The sequence below is a fragment of the Salminus brasiliensis genome, chromosome 2, assembly GCF_030463535.1.
Source record: "Salminus brasiliensis chromosome 2, fSalBra1.hap2, whole genome shotgun sequence".
In the NCBI taxonomy this organism is placed as follows: Eukaryota; Metazoa; Chordata; class Actinopteri; order Characiformes; family Bryconidae; genus Salminus; species Salminus brasiliensis.
Genome location: NC_132879.1, coordinates 2794206 through 2812365, shown reverse-complemented (window position 1 = coordinate 2812365; position 18160 = coordinate 2794206). Strand labels below are relative to the sequence as shown.

At 44.3% G+C, this 18160-nt stretch overlaps 1 protein-coding gene across 1 annotated transcript in view; it reads left to right on the top strand.

Annotated features, from left to right (window-relative positions):
• Positions 1 to 18160, top strand: part of LOC140550261 (thyrotropin-releasing hormone-degrading ectoenzyme-like) — a 341162-nt gene that overhangs the window by 252066 nt on the left and 70936 nt on the right. The window lies entirely within an intron of this gene.

Genomic DNA, 18160 nt, shown 5'->3' with positions numbered 1-18160 from the left:
ATGTTCATTATCTCTCAGCCTGGAGAAATTGTGTGTAAATAGTTGGGTTACAGTGCAGTTTTGACACATTTTGTTGGGTTAAGATTGAGTTTGGACAGAATTTGTTGGGTTACCATCAAGTTTGGATCAGATTTTGTTGGGTTTGAGTCGAGTTTTGACCGAATTGTTTGGGTTACAGGCATGTGTGGATAGAATTGGTTGGGCTACAGTCAAGTTTAGACATAATTTGTTTGGTTATAGACGAGTTTGAACAAAATCAGATTTTGGATCAGATTTTGTTGGATTACAGTTAAATTTGGACAGAATTGGTTGAGCTACAGTCAAGCTTAGACAGAATTTATTGAGTTACCATCAAGTTTAGACAGATTTTGTTGGGTTAAATTTGGTCTCTGGACATAATTGATTGTGTTACAGTCAAATGTGCACAGGATTGGTTGGGCTATTGTCATGTTTGGATCAGATTTTGTTGAGTTTGAGTCGAGTTTGGACAGAATTGGTTGGGTTACAGTCAAGTTTGGACAAAGTTTGTTGGGTTACAGTTAAATTGTGGCAGAATGGGTTGGGTTATAGTGAAGCTTGGACAGATTTTGTTGGGTTACAGTCTAGTTTGGACAGAATTTGTTGGGTTACCATCAAGTTTGGATCAGATTCCGTTGGGTTTGAGTGGACTTCTTTGGTTTACAGGCATGTGTGGACAGAATCGGTTGGGCTACAGTCAAGTTTGAACAGATTTTGTTGGGTTACAATCAGGTCTGGGCATAATTGGTTGTGTAGAAGTCAAATTTGCACAGAATTGGTCGGGCTGTAGTGAAGCTTGGACAGATTTTGTTGGGTTACAGTCAAGTTTGGACAAAATTTGTTGGGTTACAGTTAAATTTGGACAGAATGGGTTGGGCTGTAGTGAAGCTTGGACAGAATTTGTTGGGTTAGGGTCTAGTTTGGCAGATTTTGGTGGGTTACTTTTGAATTGACAATTTATTGAGCTACAGTTGTGTGACTGATTGTGTTTGGTTGACATATTTTGTTAGATTACAGTCAGGTTTGGACAGATTTTGCTTGGTTACACTTGACTTTGAATAAATATGTTGGGCTATAGTCACATTTGGACAGTTTTGTTAGGTTGCAGTCAACTTAGTTCGGGCTATAGTCGACAGAACAGGATCTTTTGAGTTTGTCAAACAAATATGTGAATCAAACAAAACAAAAATCTAATTCGCTGATACACAATTTAAAGTGTAATTTTGTGTATCACTGTGTGATATAACCTTTAATTATGTTAGAATTGCTAAAGCAAATTAGCAAGAATAACTCTGGACTTCTGAGGGTTTCGAGAATCAGCCGTGCCTGAGCTTGCAAAGCACTGAATGGTGCAGTCTTGTGGCCTTAAGCAAAATTGAATCTGTGATCCGTGCAATTGAGAAAAATTTAGCGCTATAGGACTCTGTTTAATGGCCATGGCTGACCCTTATCTCTGTTTTTGGTCATTTAAAAGGGTGCCGTTATGGCTCTGTGAGAGAGTCCAGCCTGTCAGAGGGTGGACTTTGATCTTAAACCATTTGATAGAGGGAGAAAGAGATAGTCCTGCTGATGGAGAAATGGTGGGGTCAAGAAAGAATGTAAAAGGGAAGCACAGACAAATCATGGAATGAAGTACAAGGAATGGACAGTTATGGAGAGACAGCCTTAGGAAATAAAAGGCTAAAATATAGGCTGAACCTGTAACAGCTGTTCAACCTACGCAGTATCTTCTGTTAGCTGTTTGAAAGGTTACTGTAGAGCTTGAAATGCATGTTCAAGCTGTGGTCGTCACAATATCAGAGTTTAGGTTTTAGTACCAATACCAAGTGCAGTATCACAATCCTCATTACTAAACAATACAACGGCACAACATTAAAACACTAATCATTGTCTGAAAAATAAATGAAATTCAGTCTCTCCTTCATTTTTATCAATACAAAATTTAAAATGTGAAATAAAATAGTAACTAAAGACAATAATCATGACTCTTTCAGCATATTCTAAAAGAAAGATGAATAAAATGCAAAATATTCCTCAAGGTTCTTTAGTAAAGGCAATGGTTCTAAAATCATAACAGCTCAACAAGAACTTGACTTGGGTTACTGTTGAGTTTGGATATGATTTGTTGGTCTGCAGTCGAGTTTATGCAGAATTTGTTGGGTTACAGTGGAGTTTGAACAGAAATGTGTTGGGTTACAGTGGAGTTTGGGCAGACATTTGTTGGGTTACAGTGGAGTTTGGGCAGACATTTGTTGGGTTACAGCGGAGTTTGGGCAGAAGTAGTTTGGGTTACAGTTGAGTTTGGACTATTTGTTGGGTTACAGTGGAGTTTGGACAGAAATGTGTTGGGTTACAGTGGAGTTTGAACAATTTGTTGGGTTATAGTGGAGTTTGGACAGAAATGTGTTGGGTTACAGTGGAGTTTGGGCAGACATTTGTTGGGTTACAGTGGAGTTTGGGCAGACGTTTGTTGGGTTACAGTGGAGTTTGGGCAGACGTAGTTTGGGTTACAGTTGAGTTTGGACTATTTGTTGGGTTACAGTGGAGTTTGGACTATTTGTTGGGTTACAGTGGAGTTTGGGCAGAAATAGTTTAGGTTACAGTTGAGTTTGGACTAATTGTTGGGTTACAGTGGAGTTTGGACAATTTGTTGGGTTACAGTGGAGTTTGGGCAGAAGTAGTTTGGGTTACAGTTGAGTTTGGACAATTTGTTGGGTTATAGTGGAGTTTGGACTATGTGTTGGGTTACAGTGGAGTTTGGACAGAAATGTGTTGGGTTACAGTGGAGTTTGGACAGAAATGTGTTGGGTTACAGTGGAGTTTGGACAGAAATGTGTTGACTTACAGTGGAGCTTGTACAGACATTTCTTGTGTTACAATGGTTCTTGGACAATTTGTTGGGTTATAGTGGAGTTTGGCCTATGTGTTGGGTTACAGTGGAGACATGGACAGAATAATGTGTAATTGGGTCACATTTGAGTTGAGGCAGAACCTAATTCCATGACAGATGAGTTTGGTCAGAATTGTGTTGGGTTAGAGCTGATTAGGGCAGAATTTTGGAGGGCTGCATTTGAGATTGGACAGAATTTGTTGTGTTACAGTCGAGAGTGGAGAGAAATCTTTGGGCTGCAGTGGAGTCAAGACAGTTGGGTTTGGATTCAAACGGAGGGCTGGGCTCATGCAGAGAATGTTCTCATCTAATTTTCAGTCTGATTAAAACTAAAAAATGGAGGCCGATCCCTTGAAACCTCACCAGGATCCTTTGTGGGCTTGGCCCATATGGGTTTGTAGGCAGCGCAGAAACTTTGGTTTCTTCTGATCAGTGGAGTATTACCTTAACCACAGTGAAACACGAAGAACACGGCTCTTGTCCCGGCAGGCAGCGCTTACATCTACCCTACAAATGCGGGCCTACCATCGATTAGACTAACGTTTATTATTTATGTGACCTGCGGTGACCCTTCACCTCCGGCGCCCTCTGGCAGGCTGCGTCATTTTGCTGAGGAGGAATGGGCCTGCCATCAGCAGACGGATTAGCTTTAGCACTCATTAAGGTTCCATGAATTATTCAGCACAGCTTCCGAAGCCTGCTCAGAAAGCCTCCTTTTCTTATTTAGACTTAAATGCTGCTAGCAACACATAACAGCCTGGGAATGTTAATGCTGATCCTGCTGTTGGGCGTTGAATAGGTAAAGTATTGGGGTGGGGGGGGGGCTGCCCTTGTTGAGACCTGACCATATTAGGGGTATGGATGTGTCAGCAGCAAAATACTCAAAAGTTTAAATCCTCAGATTCAGGGTTTGAAGTGATTATAGGCTTGCTGGCCAGTTTATAAGAAACAGGTCCCAGGTCCCAGCCCATCTGATGATCCTCTAGCTCCACATGGTAGTGCATTAGACATCCCCTAGCTCTTGATCAGTGGTCAGTCTCGGACCACAGAGCCGCTCGTGTATATGATATTACAATCATTCAAAAATATGCTTCTTATTTTAGTAGTTTTATTTATTTCAAGTTATTTTATCTGTCAGAATTGCTTTGATCTTTAGGCAGATTGGTTTGTCTGTTTAAAATAAGTAATAATTGAAGTCAAATAATTTTGACTTCAATTAATCCTTTAAATAATAATAATTAAGTAATATAATAAATAATAAAAGTAATAAAAAATTGTAATAACAAAAATTAGTAATAATAGAAGTAATAAAAATTTAAATCAGACATTCATTTTATAATATTCTTACAAAAATCATACTAAGAAATATTAGATATTTTGGGGTTAGATATTTAGGGGTTTATTGTTTTTTTTTATTATTATTTTTATGTAATACAACCTGAATTAGAAATTATAAAATGGCTAATTCACTATGCAAAAATATTATTTCCTTAAGAGCTGTATTAGTGCAGCATATGTGCTCTGTTATATGAGAATTATTAATAATTGCGTTATTAGCTGCAATAATGCACAATAAACACATGGTTACCACCCTGTTATGCATAGTACTATATATGAATCACTTCCTAAATCCACATAAGTGCGGAACTGCAGTACTTTTATTCATGTGGGTTCTAGATAGTGAGGAGTTTAATGCTTAATTTGGGTTTACTGAGTTTATAAATGTTTAATAATCACTAATACAGTAAGCAGTGTTCTGTATTCTGAAGCGAGGTTCTACTCTTCCTGAATTAGAGACTAAAAAGCACAAAATAAATATATTTGTGATACTTCAGAAATGAAATCTTTATTATTAGAGAAATGTAATTTCTATTAGAGTTCCGTATAAGTTCAGTTTATGAGTGTGGTTGGATTGTTAATGGATTAAATATATATAACCTGTGGCCTGAATGGGACTGAATCAAACTCCTGAATTCAGTGATTAACCCCCTAAACAGCCTATGGCTCACAGGTGGGCAGAAAGCCCCACCAGATAGTACAGAAGTCCCTGTAGTTACTGGGTGTTGTATGTAATAAGCCCTGGAGTGTGAAGGGGTTAGGTGGTGTGTCCCAATATTTTTGTCTATATAGCATATAGTTGCAAAGCAGGAACCAACTCCATATTTTGTCCACATATACTGTATATGCCATGGAGTTGCTTAGCGGTTGCTAGGGTGTGGCTAGGTAGTTGCTATGGTCTCTCAGGTGAATGCTAGCATATTGCCACGTAGCTGCAGCTGTAGCGCCTTAAATAAAACTGGGAGCCCCCAAAAAATATTCAAATTCTTCCGTCTTCCCCAGTTCAGGTCGCTTTCCCAGCCCCGTCATCACAAACCTCTTTAAAAGATATATATTAGATATATATTGCTGCTGTTTTCTCCATGGTTTTAACCCTGTATCTGCTTCTGTACACTGTGTAAATAATTCCTGCTTCTGGACCAATAGAAACGCTCTAAATGACTTTGAATAAACTCTTACTGTACATTGACGTCCATTCAGAGTTCAGAACATTTTAGACTGCTTCTGTAAATTCACCATTTTAAAGACATGTTTTCCATTGAACATACATATATATATATATATATGCCAACTCCATTTTGTCCACATATATATATATATATATATAAATGCCATGAAGTTGCTTAGCGGTTGCTAGGGTGTGGCTAGGTAGTTGCTATGGTCTCTCAGGTGGATGCTAGCATATTGCCAGATAGCTGCAGCTGTAGCGCCTTAAATAAAACTGGGAGCCCCCAAAAATATTGAAATTCACTACTGAATGGTTGGTTCAGGAGGTCGCTTTCCCGGCCCCGTCATCACAAACTCCTTTAAAAATATTATATATATATATATATTGCTGCTGTTTTCTCCATGGTTTTAACCCTGTACCTGCTTCTGTACACTGAGTAAATAATTCCTGCTTCTGGACCAATAGAAACGCTCTCTCTCTCTCTCTCTCTCTCTATATATATATATATACCAACTCCATATTTTGTCCACATATATAAATGCCATGAAGTTGCTTAGCGGTTGCTAGGGTGTGGCTAGGTAGTTGCTATGGTCTCTCAGGTGGATGCTAGCATATTGCCAGATAGCTGCAGCTGTAGCGCCTTAAATAAAACTGGGAGCCCCCCAAAAATATTCAAATTCATCATGTGATGTACTTTTAGCAGCTGTAGAAACATGGGACAACATTTTTGCCTTCTCCTGTAAACTCACCATTTTTAAAACACATGTTTTCCATTGGACACACACACACACACAAACACACACACACTATATATATATATATATTTATATTACAGTATGTACTGAGAAGACAGCTCTGCCTCCTCAGTATCCAGATCACACCGCCGAGCCGCTCACTGCGGCTGTGACTCCTGCACGTTTGTGGGCGTAGAAGTAAGGATGCGCTTGTGTTTCCTTCTCAGCACAAGAGCAGCATATGTGCTGGTTACATTAACTGGATATGGGTTGTGAACTGAGCAGCTGTTGAGAACGCTACGTGTTAGCCAGCCTGGATTCTTCTGCTGACTCCAGAATCCGCTCCATCCCACGGCAGCAGGGCGCTCGCTCAACTATTTAAAGTGCAGGTTTAAGGAGTCTGTGATGACGGGGCCGGGAAAGCGCCCTCCTGAACCGGGGAAGACGGGGTGTCCCATGTTTCTACAGCTGCTAAAAGTACATCACATGATGGATTTGAATATTTTTGGAGGGCTCCCAGTTTTATTTAAGGCGCTACAGCAGCAGCTACTTGGCAATATGCTAGCATCCACCTGAGAGACCATAGCAACTACCTAGCCACACCATAGCAACCGCCATGGCAATCACCCAGCAACCACTTAGCAACACCATAGCAAACACTTGAGAAACTATAGCATCTAGCAAGGCCATGTACCATCTGCTTAGCAAGGCCGTTTAGCAACATCGTAGTAACCACCTAGCAACACCGTAGTAACCACTAGAGATACCATATCAACTGCTTCATAGCCACTAATCATCCTTCTAATGAATGCATTCATTAGAACCCATTGCTGACACAGATGTGCAAATGCACACACACGCACAGCTTGTCTAGTCCCTGTAAAGAAGTACTGCCAATAGAATAGGACTATAGGATAAACATGGACCTGTTGGCACCATGCTGCTGCCTAATGCCAGGCGTGGGCTAGAGGGGTGTAAAGCCCCCCAGCATTGAGCTGTGGAGCAGTGGAAGAACTGTGTTCTCTGGAATCATCCAGTGCTTTTGGGATAAGTTGGGGAGTTGGAGATGATGAGGTGGGGTAGTGATCATCCAACTATCCAACATCCTCACTAACGATGTTCTTGCTGAATGCAATCCAATCCTCACAGCAATGCTCCAGCTCCTAGATCTAGTAGAAAGTCTTGTTCCCTGAACAGTAGAGACAGTTACTCCAACAAAAGCAGGATAAGCTCTTTTTAATACCCTTGATTTCCGGAGAAACAGTGAATGAGCAGGTGTCCCAATACTTTTGTCATATAATGTGTATTTAAATGTATGCTTAAATTCACAGTTTTACTATCCTGTGCAGCTTTTGCTGGAAGTAAACATCTAATCCAGTCTAATGGAGAGCTTTCTCCTGCCGGCACTCGTCTGAGAGCTGCAGTCAGTGTTTCTGTGAGGCTTCTGTGAGGGTCTTTATGAAAGGGGTCGGTCTGAGTGGAGCTGAAGCGGTGGGTGTGCATTAGGGGCTTCCGTCTGTTCTGTCTGAGAGCTGAGCGGCGCTGGCTGTGTGTCGGAGTTCTGACAGAACCGCAGTGAAAGTGTTCATTACAGAACGGAAAGCAGCTATCGTCTGATTCTCATAATCACAGCCTTCATCTCCCCTCACACACCCTCCTCTTCATCGATCCCCCACTAAAACACAGCCTGTGTGTGTGTGTGTGTGTGTGTGTGTGTGTGTGTGTGTGTTCTCTTTAGACTGGTCAGTGTAAGTGACCGCTCCCTTAACCTGCCTTCAGGGATCACACTCTCCCCTTTCCCTCCCGCTGTCTCTCCTTCTCGCTCTTTTGGTCTCTTCACCCCCCCCCCCCCCCCTCACTTTCTCTGTTCCTCAGTCTCTCGCCCACTCCCTCTCCCTCTCTCTCTCTTTTTTAAACTCATACTTGCTCTCTTTTACTTCTCTCATGTTGCTATGCAGTTGACTGCTACATGGTTTCTAAGTGGTTGCTATGGTGTTGCTTAGTTGCTAAGTGCTTCTCTTTCTCTCTCTGTCTCTCTCACTCTCTACATGTGCTCTCTCTTCACCCCTCTGTTCACTCGCTCTTCTTCTCTCTCTACTCTCTCTCTCTCTGCTCTGTCTCTCAGTCTCTCGCCCACTCCGTCTCTCTCTTTTTTGAACTCCTTATTTAAAGTCATATTTGCTCTCTCTCTCTCTTTTTCTCTCTCTCTTTCGTTCTCTCCCTCTCTCTTTCTATCTCTCTCTCTCTTTTTTCTCTCTCTTTCTTTCTCTCTCTCTCTCTCTCTCTCTCTCTCTCTCTTTCTCTCTGTCTCTCTCTCTCTCTCGTTCTCTCTCTCTCGTTCTCTCTCTCTTGTTCTCTCTCTCTCGTTCTCTCTCTCTCTGTCTCTCTCTCTCTCTCTCTCTCTGTCTCTCTCTCTCTTGCTCTCTCTCTTTCTCTTTTTATCATTAAGCAATACATATTTCATTTGTCAGCTATTGTATTGGTTGCTATGGTGTTCCAGGTGGTTTCTAAGGTGTTCCTAAGTGGTTGCCAGGTGGTTTCTATTGCTTCCCAGGTGGTTGCTATGGTGTTTGTAGAGTGTTGCTAGGCTGTTTCTTGTATGTTGTTAGGCAGTTGATTGCCATGTGTTTTGGAAATGTTGCTAAGTGGTTGCCAGGTGCTCACTAAGATGTTGCTAAGTGGTTCCTTTTGTATACCAGGTGGTTGCAAGGCTGTTACTAGACAGTTACATGGGTGTTGCTTGGTTATGTGGTTACTATGGTGTTGGAAAGTGGTTTGTTTGATGTTTCTCCGTCCCTGACATCCTACCAGGCTTGTGTGTGTGTGTGTGTTTGTGTTATGTGTGTGTGTGTGTGTGTGTGTATGTTTTAGCAGCTCCTACAGAAACGCAGAGTGTATAACTGCTCTAACAGTGATGGTCAGGTGATGTGTGCTCTCCCCCACCCCCCCGCCCCCCCGCTCTCTCTGCTTTTCACAGTCACTCTTTTTAACCACACAGTCGCGCTGAAGCTGCAGGGCTTCACATTCAGAGACAGGAAAAAGAAAGCGTTGGAGAAAAGCGGCGGAAACAGGTTGATTTATACCCCCTATTGTGTGAGAAACATATGCTATACTGTTCTCTCCTCTCGCTGCGGAGACTCTCTATTGTAAGCAGAGATTCCTGCTGGAGCGTCCCAGTGTTCCTCCTTCACCTCCTGCTGCGCTGCTGCTGAGCTTTCACACCGCTCTGAGGAGACCCTGCCTTCAGAAAGTGTGCAGAGTTACTACCACAGACACTGCTGTACAACTCACCGGCCACTTTATCAGAAACACCTACCGTCTGCTTCCACTCACTGGCCACTTTATCAGAAACACCTAGCTTCTGCTTCCACTCACTGGCCACTTTATCAGAAACACCTACCGTCTGCTTCCACTCACTGGCCACTTTATCAGAAACACCTACCTTCTGCTTCCACTCTCTGGCCACTTTATTAGAAACACCTACCTTCTGCTTCCACTCACTGGCCACTTTATTAGAAACACCTACCTTCTGCTTCCACTCACTGGCCACTTTATCAGAAACACCTACCTTCTGTGTCAACTAACTGGCCACTTTATCAGAAACACCTACATTCTACTTCCACTCACTGGCCACTTTATTAGAAACACCTACCTTCTGCTTCCAATCACTGGCCACTTTATCAGAAACACCTACATTCTACTTCCACTCACTGGCCACTTTATTAGAAACACCTACCTTCTGCTTCCACTCTCTGGCCACTTTATTAGAAACACCTACCTTCTGCTTCCACTCACTGGCCACTTTATTAGAAACACCTACCTTCTGCTTCCACTCACTGGCCACTTTATCAGAAACACCTACCTTCTGTGTCAACTAACTGGCCACTTTATCAGAAACACCTACATTCTACTTCCACTCACTGGCCACTTTATTAGAAACACCTACCTTCTGCTTCCAATCACTGGCCACTTTATCAGAAACACCTACATTCTGCTTCCACTCACTGGCCACTTTATCAGAAACACCTACCGTCTGCTTCCACTCAGTGGCCACTTTATTAGAAACACCTACCGTCTGCTTCCACTCACTGGCCACTTTATTAGAAACACCTACCTTCTGTGTCAACTAACTGGCCACTTTATCAGAAACACCTACCTTCTGCTTCCACTCACTGGCCACTTTATTAGAAACACCTACCTTCTGCTTCCACTCAGTGGCCACTGTATCAGAAATACATACCTTCTCAGCCCCCCAGCTCCCACCAAGCAACCACCTAGCAACACCACATCAACCAGTTACCAGCTACCTAGCAACTCCTGTAGCAACCAACTAAGATACCATATTAACCACTTAGCAATCACTTATTTATCAACACAATGGCACTGGCCACTTTATCAGAAACACCTACCTTCTACTTCCACTTACTGGCCACTTTATTAGAAACACCTACCTTCTACTTCCACTTACTGGCCACTTTATTAGAAACACCTACCTTGTACTTCCAGATCATTGTCATGGGGGTATGCTAGCAACCACCCGAGACATCATAGCAATTACCATGGATACTACAGTGACCGTCTAGGAACACCCTAGCAACCGTTTATCAACATACCATACCAACAAAACCATAGCACCTACCAAGCAAATTTGTGGCAATCAACTGGGATACCAGAGATAATAAAAAAAAAACACCTAGCAACATCATAGCAACCACCATAACAAACACTTTGTAGACCATAGCATCCACCCTACTGACCATGTAGCAACAGCCTAGTAACTGCATGGCAGTGGGAAACACCTAAGCTGTGCAGTGTCTTGTTCTGGATCCACTGGATCTAGCACCACCGGTTCCGCCGTGGAAACGGGATTGAGCGAGATTGTGCTAGGGTCTAATCTGATCTGCATTAGTGAGGCCTTCACCAATGAGAGAGCTTGCTTGGCTCCATCTTTTCAGATAGCAGACACCACAGATTTAACCCTTTAAAGCCCAGCTGAAACAGTAGAGATGGACAAGTGCTGTCAGACTTCAATACGAGCAGAGCTCTGTTGAACAGAACCTCTCTGAGGACCTAAAGTACCCAGAGGGTTCTCCACTGGTGGTGTCAGTGGGACACAAATGGTACACCAATCGTGGACGTGCTGAGCCGTCAGACAGTTACAGAAGCTCCGGTGCAGCGGCTGAATATGACATTTTAATATCAGGGTAATTTGATGATCCTAATTCACTCACAACTGCACGGCTGCTACTGAGCTTTCCCCCTCTGCACTGTGGAGATTTACTACACCCAGACACTGCTGTAGCACTGGCCACTTTATAAGAAACACCCCCCCACCCCGTAATTCACTGCAGACTATGGTTCTGGTCCTGCTGTCAGTGCCAGTGCAGTGATGCAGTTTGGATTCCGTCTCAACTCGCTGCAGAGCATTGCTGTGTATCTGCCATAGCAACCACCAGGGATACCATAGCAACCACCAGGCAACACCATAGCAAACACACCGCAACTCCATATCAACCAGCTGGGATACCAACCACATATCAGCTAACTAGCATCCCCATAATAACCACCTCATACACCCTAGGAACCATTTAGCAACCACCTAGCAACACCATAGCAACCACTTAGCAAAAGCAAGTGCATCCTATTGACCGAGTAAGAACAGGAACTGGAAGAGGGAACCAGTTAAGCCGCACAGCCCGACTGGATAAATGAGAGTCCTGCTGATTTAACCCCTCGTTGCCAACGGAAACAGTGGAGGGCGACCCGCGCTGGTTCCCGAGCTCGTTACTGAACGCACCTTCTCGGAGTGCCCTGAGGGTTCTCCACTGGGGATATCAGTGGATCACAGGCAGCAGAACAGTCGAGGGCGAGCTGAGCAGTCGTGTCCTAGAGAAGCTCGGGCGTAGCTGCTGAATCTGACGTTTTAATATCAGCCTAATTTGGTGTTCCTAATTCACTCAAGAGCGCCGATACGAGAGGAAAGAGAAAGTAATTAAAAGGAAGAGAGTGTCTCCACAACCCATTTATGATTCATCAAAGAGAGGTCAGGTGAGCGCATTAGAGCTCCTGCCACAAACCGCTCCGGACTCCGGAGCTTAATTACCATATTTAATTTTTTTATTCTTCAAATTTCCAAAGCAACATTCCTCGCTCGTATTCGTATTCGGTCACATCCCGCACCCCCTACCACTCCCCCCACCCCCCCCCCCCCCCGTCCCCCGGCGTAGATCACATCCTCGGCGGCAGTCGTGGTGAAAATAAATAACTAAATCGAATTAAAGGTTGGAAGCACAAATTGATTTCCTCGTCACCTGCGGAGTTGCATGACTCTAACGGGGGGCGATGCAATTACAAGCCTTAATTACGTTAGCCTCCACCCACCCACGCGCACATCCACATCCACATCCACATCCACTGCCACCCCATATACCCCCCCCCCCCACATTTGAGCATCTCTCATTGTGCTCAGGCTCTGTCAGACCACACCAGGTGCTGTTATTGAAGCGTAATTGCGTGCAGCTCCGGTGCGATTACTCAGATTGATATCGGTGGGGGGACTTCTTAGGTTACCTGATTTACACACCAGCTGGTTTCTCTCTCTTACACACACACACACACACACACACACACACACACATATACGCATACGCTCTTCCTGCAGCCGATAAATAGATCCTGTAGAGCTGTGATCAGTTATCAGACTGCATGCGGTGATGCTGTCGCCTCCGTCTAAAGCACAGAGCCAATGAATGGTCCATTTAATCTGCTATTTTTCAGCCGCGTGGTTATTGCACACGCTGCCCGCCGGGCAAGAACACCACCCGTCACTTGGTAATAACATTACGGAAAACACCTTTTTCAGTTATAGAGGCGGACTGGGAAAAAAAGGAAAAAAAGGAATCAGCTAGGTGGTCACTTTAGAGTGCCCTAGCCCCCGAGTTAGACATTTGAAAATACAGCATAATAACAGGGCGAGGCAATTCATCCAAAAATCCACACTGGTTTTGTACCAGTCCTGTTAGTGCTGTCCCCTCTGATGCACTGCCCCACTGCATGCGTAGTCCCCTGACTCCGGCCCGTCCAGTCTCTGACATGGAAGCAACACGGAGGCGTAATTTTGCCGCTCCCAATTAACCCACCTTAGCAATGCTACCAATACTAGGAGAGTATGGCCCTCTTTTCGAACTGCCAGTGGTGCAACATCGCCGAGCAAGGGCACGGAGTCCTCACCTCCACCACACCAGCTAACAGACGCCTGTGCCGGTGTCGTGACACGTCCTATCCCCCCAGACACGTCCTAGCCCCTGTGACGTCATCTTGCAGAAGGACCATTTAGAACCCAATACGTTAGCCAGCCGATGCAGCTATCATGCTACTCGTTAGCAAGCTGAGCAGGCCCACCCCCCGACTCTATCAGCTATCATGCTACTTGGAGCTGGTCCAGACTGAACTGGTCCAGACTAAACTTAATATGGAGTCGGTCTCTCTTCGCTCCGAGCTCTAACAGCAGCAGCAGCTCTGGAGGCGTCTCTGCACTCTGCTCTGAGCTCAGCACTCGGCCCTGACCCCGCTCTGTAACTTTACGTGGTCTGACAGACACTCGGTGGCTGAGCTGCTCTCTGTGAGCTGTTCCTCCTAAACTCTTCCACTGTTCAATAATAACACCACTCACAGCTGATGGAGGAAGATCTAGGAGGGAGGAAATTTCACCAGCTGACTTGTTGTTGTTGTTGTTAGTGGTGCAGCGGTGTCTCCTATTACATACAGAACCTCGCTGGAGCTCAGTGAGCTCTTCAGAACCCACTCCCAGTCTCTCACTAATGTGTGGAAGAAATACACCTGTGGCCTGAATAGGACTGAATCAAACACCTGTATTTAATGCTCAAGATGGAGGTGTCCCAATACTTTTGTCCTTAGAGTGTATTTTATTAACATAAAATAGCAGGAAATGCCTGTTTGCCTGGTGCTGCAGCTGCATGCAAATTGCAACTATCCACATATTCTAATACAAGCCAATATTGAGACCCGTATTCAGCACAGCGGCCGCTGACCACCTCCTGTTCGGCCTGGAAGTCTGGGAGACGCTCTAATATGCTGTAATTAGGGAGGATTTAGGCAGATGTGGGTTCCCGCCGTTCCAGGAGAGATGGTGATGGTTTAAAAACGGGATTGGAGCGTGTTTGGACCCCCCCCCCCCCCCCCCCTTCCTCCCTCCACCCCCTGGGCCTCATTATCCCCATACCCTGCTCACATCGAGTCGAGAGGAGACTGGAAAAGGCCTCGCACTTGCAGAGAAAGCCAAGCAGCAGCTGCAGAGACCAGTTCGCTTAAGGACGAGAGAAGGGGAGGGGACAGGGGAGGTAGCAGTCATCCTGAAGGTGAAACGTGGACTTTGCTGTTGCTTTGCTGTTGAACCGGCATGTCTCAGAGGAGCTCGGCCAGCGCAGGTATTTATGAATATATGAGTGTGGAAAGATCGACTGATGTGCCGCCACCACTTTGTTGCACTTTTGTTCATGGCCTTGAGGTTGGAGCTAGCCGGGAGTGGCGTTTTTATCTCCGCTCTGAGGTTGACCTCTTTATGCAGTGGCTTTAGGCACAACACAGCTAAGCTAAGGACGTCTTTAGAGTGAGGAAATGCTGGCGGGGTTCAGCCGGTGTTGCAGCTAATTTTGCTGCGAAATACTGTATGTGCCATCGAGTAAAACCAGCCACTGGCATTTCTAGCAAACACACAACCAAGCGGAAAAAACGTTACGGCCACCCATCATCCAACGACCTCTCCATCTCCATCCCCCTAGCTTTAATCCACCTTTGCTGTGGACCACCCATTCTTTCTGCATGGCTAGGAAGCTTGATTCTATACACCTGTGGCCTGAAAGGGACAGAATCAAACAACTGTATTTAATGCTCAAGATGGAGGCGTCCCAAAACTTTTGTCCTTAGAGTGTATTATTTTGTAAAAAATTAAATTGCAGGAAATGCTGAAAGACGGAGTAGATCTGTGTGCGTCCGAATGTTTGGCTGGTGCTGCAGCTGCATGCAAATGTCTTTTTAATCCTCTTTAAATGGCAAAGTTCACTAAAGTGTCCGGCAGGTTGTCGGGGGTGTCGGTCGGTCATTTCAGGGATGTAATCTTTTCTGCCGTGAAACAGCAGGGATTGTAGTGACTGCAGCTACAGTGAAAGCTGAAGGCCATTCAGTGCTTTAAAAGTTGATATGCAGCCACTGTTCTGTTAACACACGCCATAAACCTTTAAACTACCGAACTGCACTATGGTTATACCTACAGCCAAACTAAGAAAAGCAGGCTTAGTGTATGGAGGCCTGATTCCACCAGGTAGAGACGAAACACTGATTTCAAAATACTGACTTAGTATCTCAAAATAATGTCTAATATTCTTATATTATTGAATAAGGATCTCAAAATAACAAATTATCTCCAAATGTTCACTTACACATGTGGACAAAATTGTTGGTACCCCTCAATTAATGAAAGAAATAGACAAAAGTAATAATAAATAAAAATTCTATGAAAATTAACCAATGAAAGTCAGACATTGCTTTTCAAACATGCTTCAACAGAATTATATATATATATATATAATTTAAAAAAAAACTAATGAAACAGGCCTGGACAGAAATGATGGTACCCTTAACCTTTTGATGCAATCACTGCAATCAAACGATTCCTGTAACTGTCAGTGATACTTCCGCACCTCTCAGCAGGTATTTAGGCCCACTCCTCATGAGCAAACTGCTCCAGTTGTCTCAGGTTTGAAGGGTGGCTTTTCCAGACGGCACGTTTCAGCTCCTTCCAAAGATGCTCAATATGATTTAGGTCAGGGCTCGAATAGTCCAATGTTTTCCTCTAAGCCATTCTTGGGTGTTTTTATCTGTGTGTTTTGGGTCATTGTCCTGTTGCAAGACCCATGACCTGCGACTGAGACCAAGCTTTCTGACACTGGGCAGCACATTTCTCTCTAGAATCCCTTGATAGTCTTGAGATTTCATTGAACCCTGCAGAGATTCAAGACACATATTTCTACATACAAGTGAGTCAGTATTAAAATGATAATAAATCATTCTCATTATATGCGTTTAAATTTTTGTCAAAAACTGCTGGCAGAGACAGAGAAGGAGAAAAAAATGACCGTTACCCCATACTTAATTAATTTAGTTAATGTCCACCTAATCAAATTCTGGGACGTGTCGAATTGATGCCGTATGTAAGTCTGATGCAGCATATGTATTTGGGCAGCAGCAGATATTATGTGGCGTAGTTTCTGCTCTTGGCTTTGTAGGCCAGTGTGGACGCTGACGTCCGCCTTACTAGAGGAGCCGCATGAAGGGTCCGCGATCGAGCGTGGGCACCTCACCGCCACCAGCCTTTGCAGGGCCTCTGCGAATAGAGTGGAATGAGATTCGAAGTGGACATGCCCTCACTGGGTGGGGAAAGTGGCAGGGTTCCCAGACTGTCTGCTGAAGCACGGTGAGGCCTATGCGCTAGCCAGTGTGGTTATCTGCAAGGTCACAAAGACAGTGTTGATGATGCTCCATGGAAAGCAGTGTGAAAAATGTGTTAGCTGGTGAGAGCTGGAGTCTCACTGTCCTACATACCGTGCAAGTGGGAGGAGACCAACAGCGCAACCCACTTTCCTCTCAGTGGCCAGTTTATGAGCTCCACCTACGGTCCTGTGTAAAAAGCCACACCAGTCATCAGAGACTGTGACCATTTAGCTAAGCATCTCTTGGAAGGTCCTACTGGGTTCTACACTATATGTCCAAATATTTCTGGACACCTTTTTTCAGTGAATGCATTCACCTACGCCAGGCGTGGGCTAGAGGGGTATGAAGCCCCCAGCATTATTGAGCTGTGGGGCAGTGGAAGAACTGTGTTCTCTATAATGATGGTGGTGCTCCATGTTACTTACACCCTCAAATGCAATCAAATCCTCACAGCAATTCTTTTCCAAAATCTAGTAGAAATCCTTCTTCTTCCCTGGACGGATACTCCAACGAAAAAAGCAGGATCATCTCTCTTTTTTTAATACCCTTGATATCAGAAGAAACAATGAATGAACAGGTGTCCAAATACTTTTGTCCAAATTCTGTATGCTTATTGTACCATGATAGGACCACGGCAGCACCCTTATGTGGTCTTGTTTAATTCCATTGGTGAAGACAGATCTGTGTGTGTGTGTATGAAAGTGTGTGTGTGTGTGTGTGTGTGTGTGTGTGCATTTCCATGCTCCTACACACAGATGGTGGTATGATCACTGGAACTCATGAGTGTGCTTTCCCTGCTCTCCGTTTTTTCCACTAGAGCTGTACCGAGCTTTTTCCCTGTGTGCTCTCCCCACAAACATATGGCATTGTTTTTACTGCGTTGTCTAATTGGCTTCATAACGCATAATCGCATGCATAATACGCTCCCCAGCGGTGCTGCTTTCCCGCTGAAAGGCAGACTGCGACCTTGTTCAAACTTTTTTATACGTTTCTTAGAAACTTCTGCGGCAGTCAGGAGAACGGCCACGGTGGCCTTAAACTGACCGTTCAACTTCCCCACCCAGCTCCAGACACCGCTGATCCACCAGAGACTCGTGCAGTGTTTTGGAAGTGTTTGATTCAGGCATCTAGTTAGCACCATGCTAATAGGTGACATATTCTCAATCCCCCAGCAACCACACAGCGACTCCATAGCAGCCACCTAGCTCAAATAGGCAACCTTTAGAAGACCCCCCTCCCCTTTTAAAGAGATCTTTTATAGATCTACAGTACAGGACAGTTATAGCAGTTGTAAGCTAGAGCATTTATATTCTACAGTTATGGCAACCACCTCACAGCACCATAGCAACCACATAGCGACTCCATAGCAGCCACCTAGCTCAAATAGGCAACCTTTAGAAGACCCCCCCCCCCCTTTTTAATGGTGAAAATCAATAAAGGACAATTAAGGACAGTTATAGCAGTTGTATGCTAGAGCACTTATATACCTCACAACACCATAGC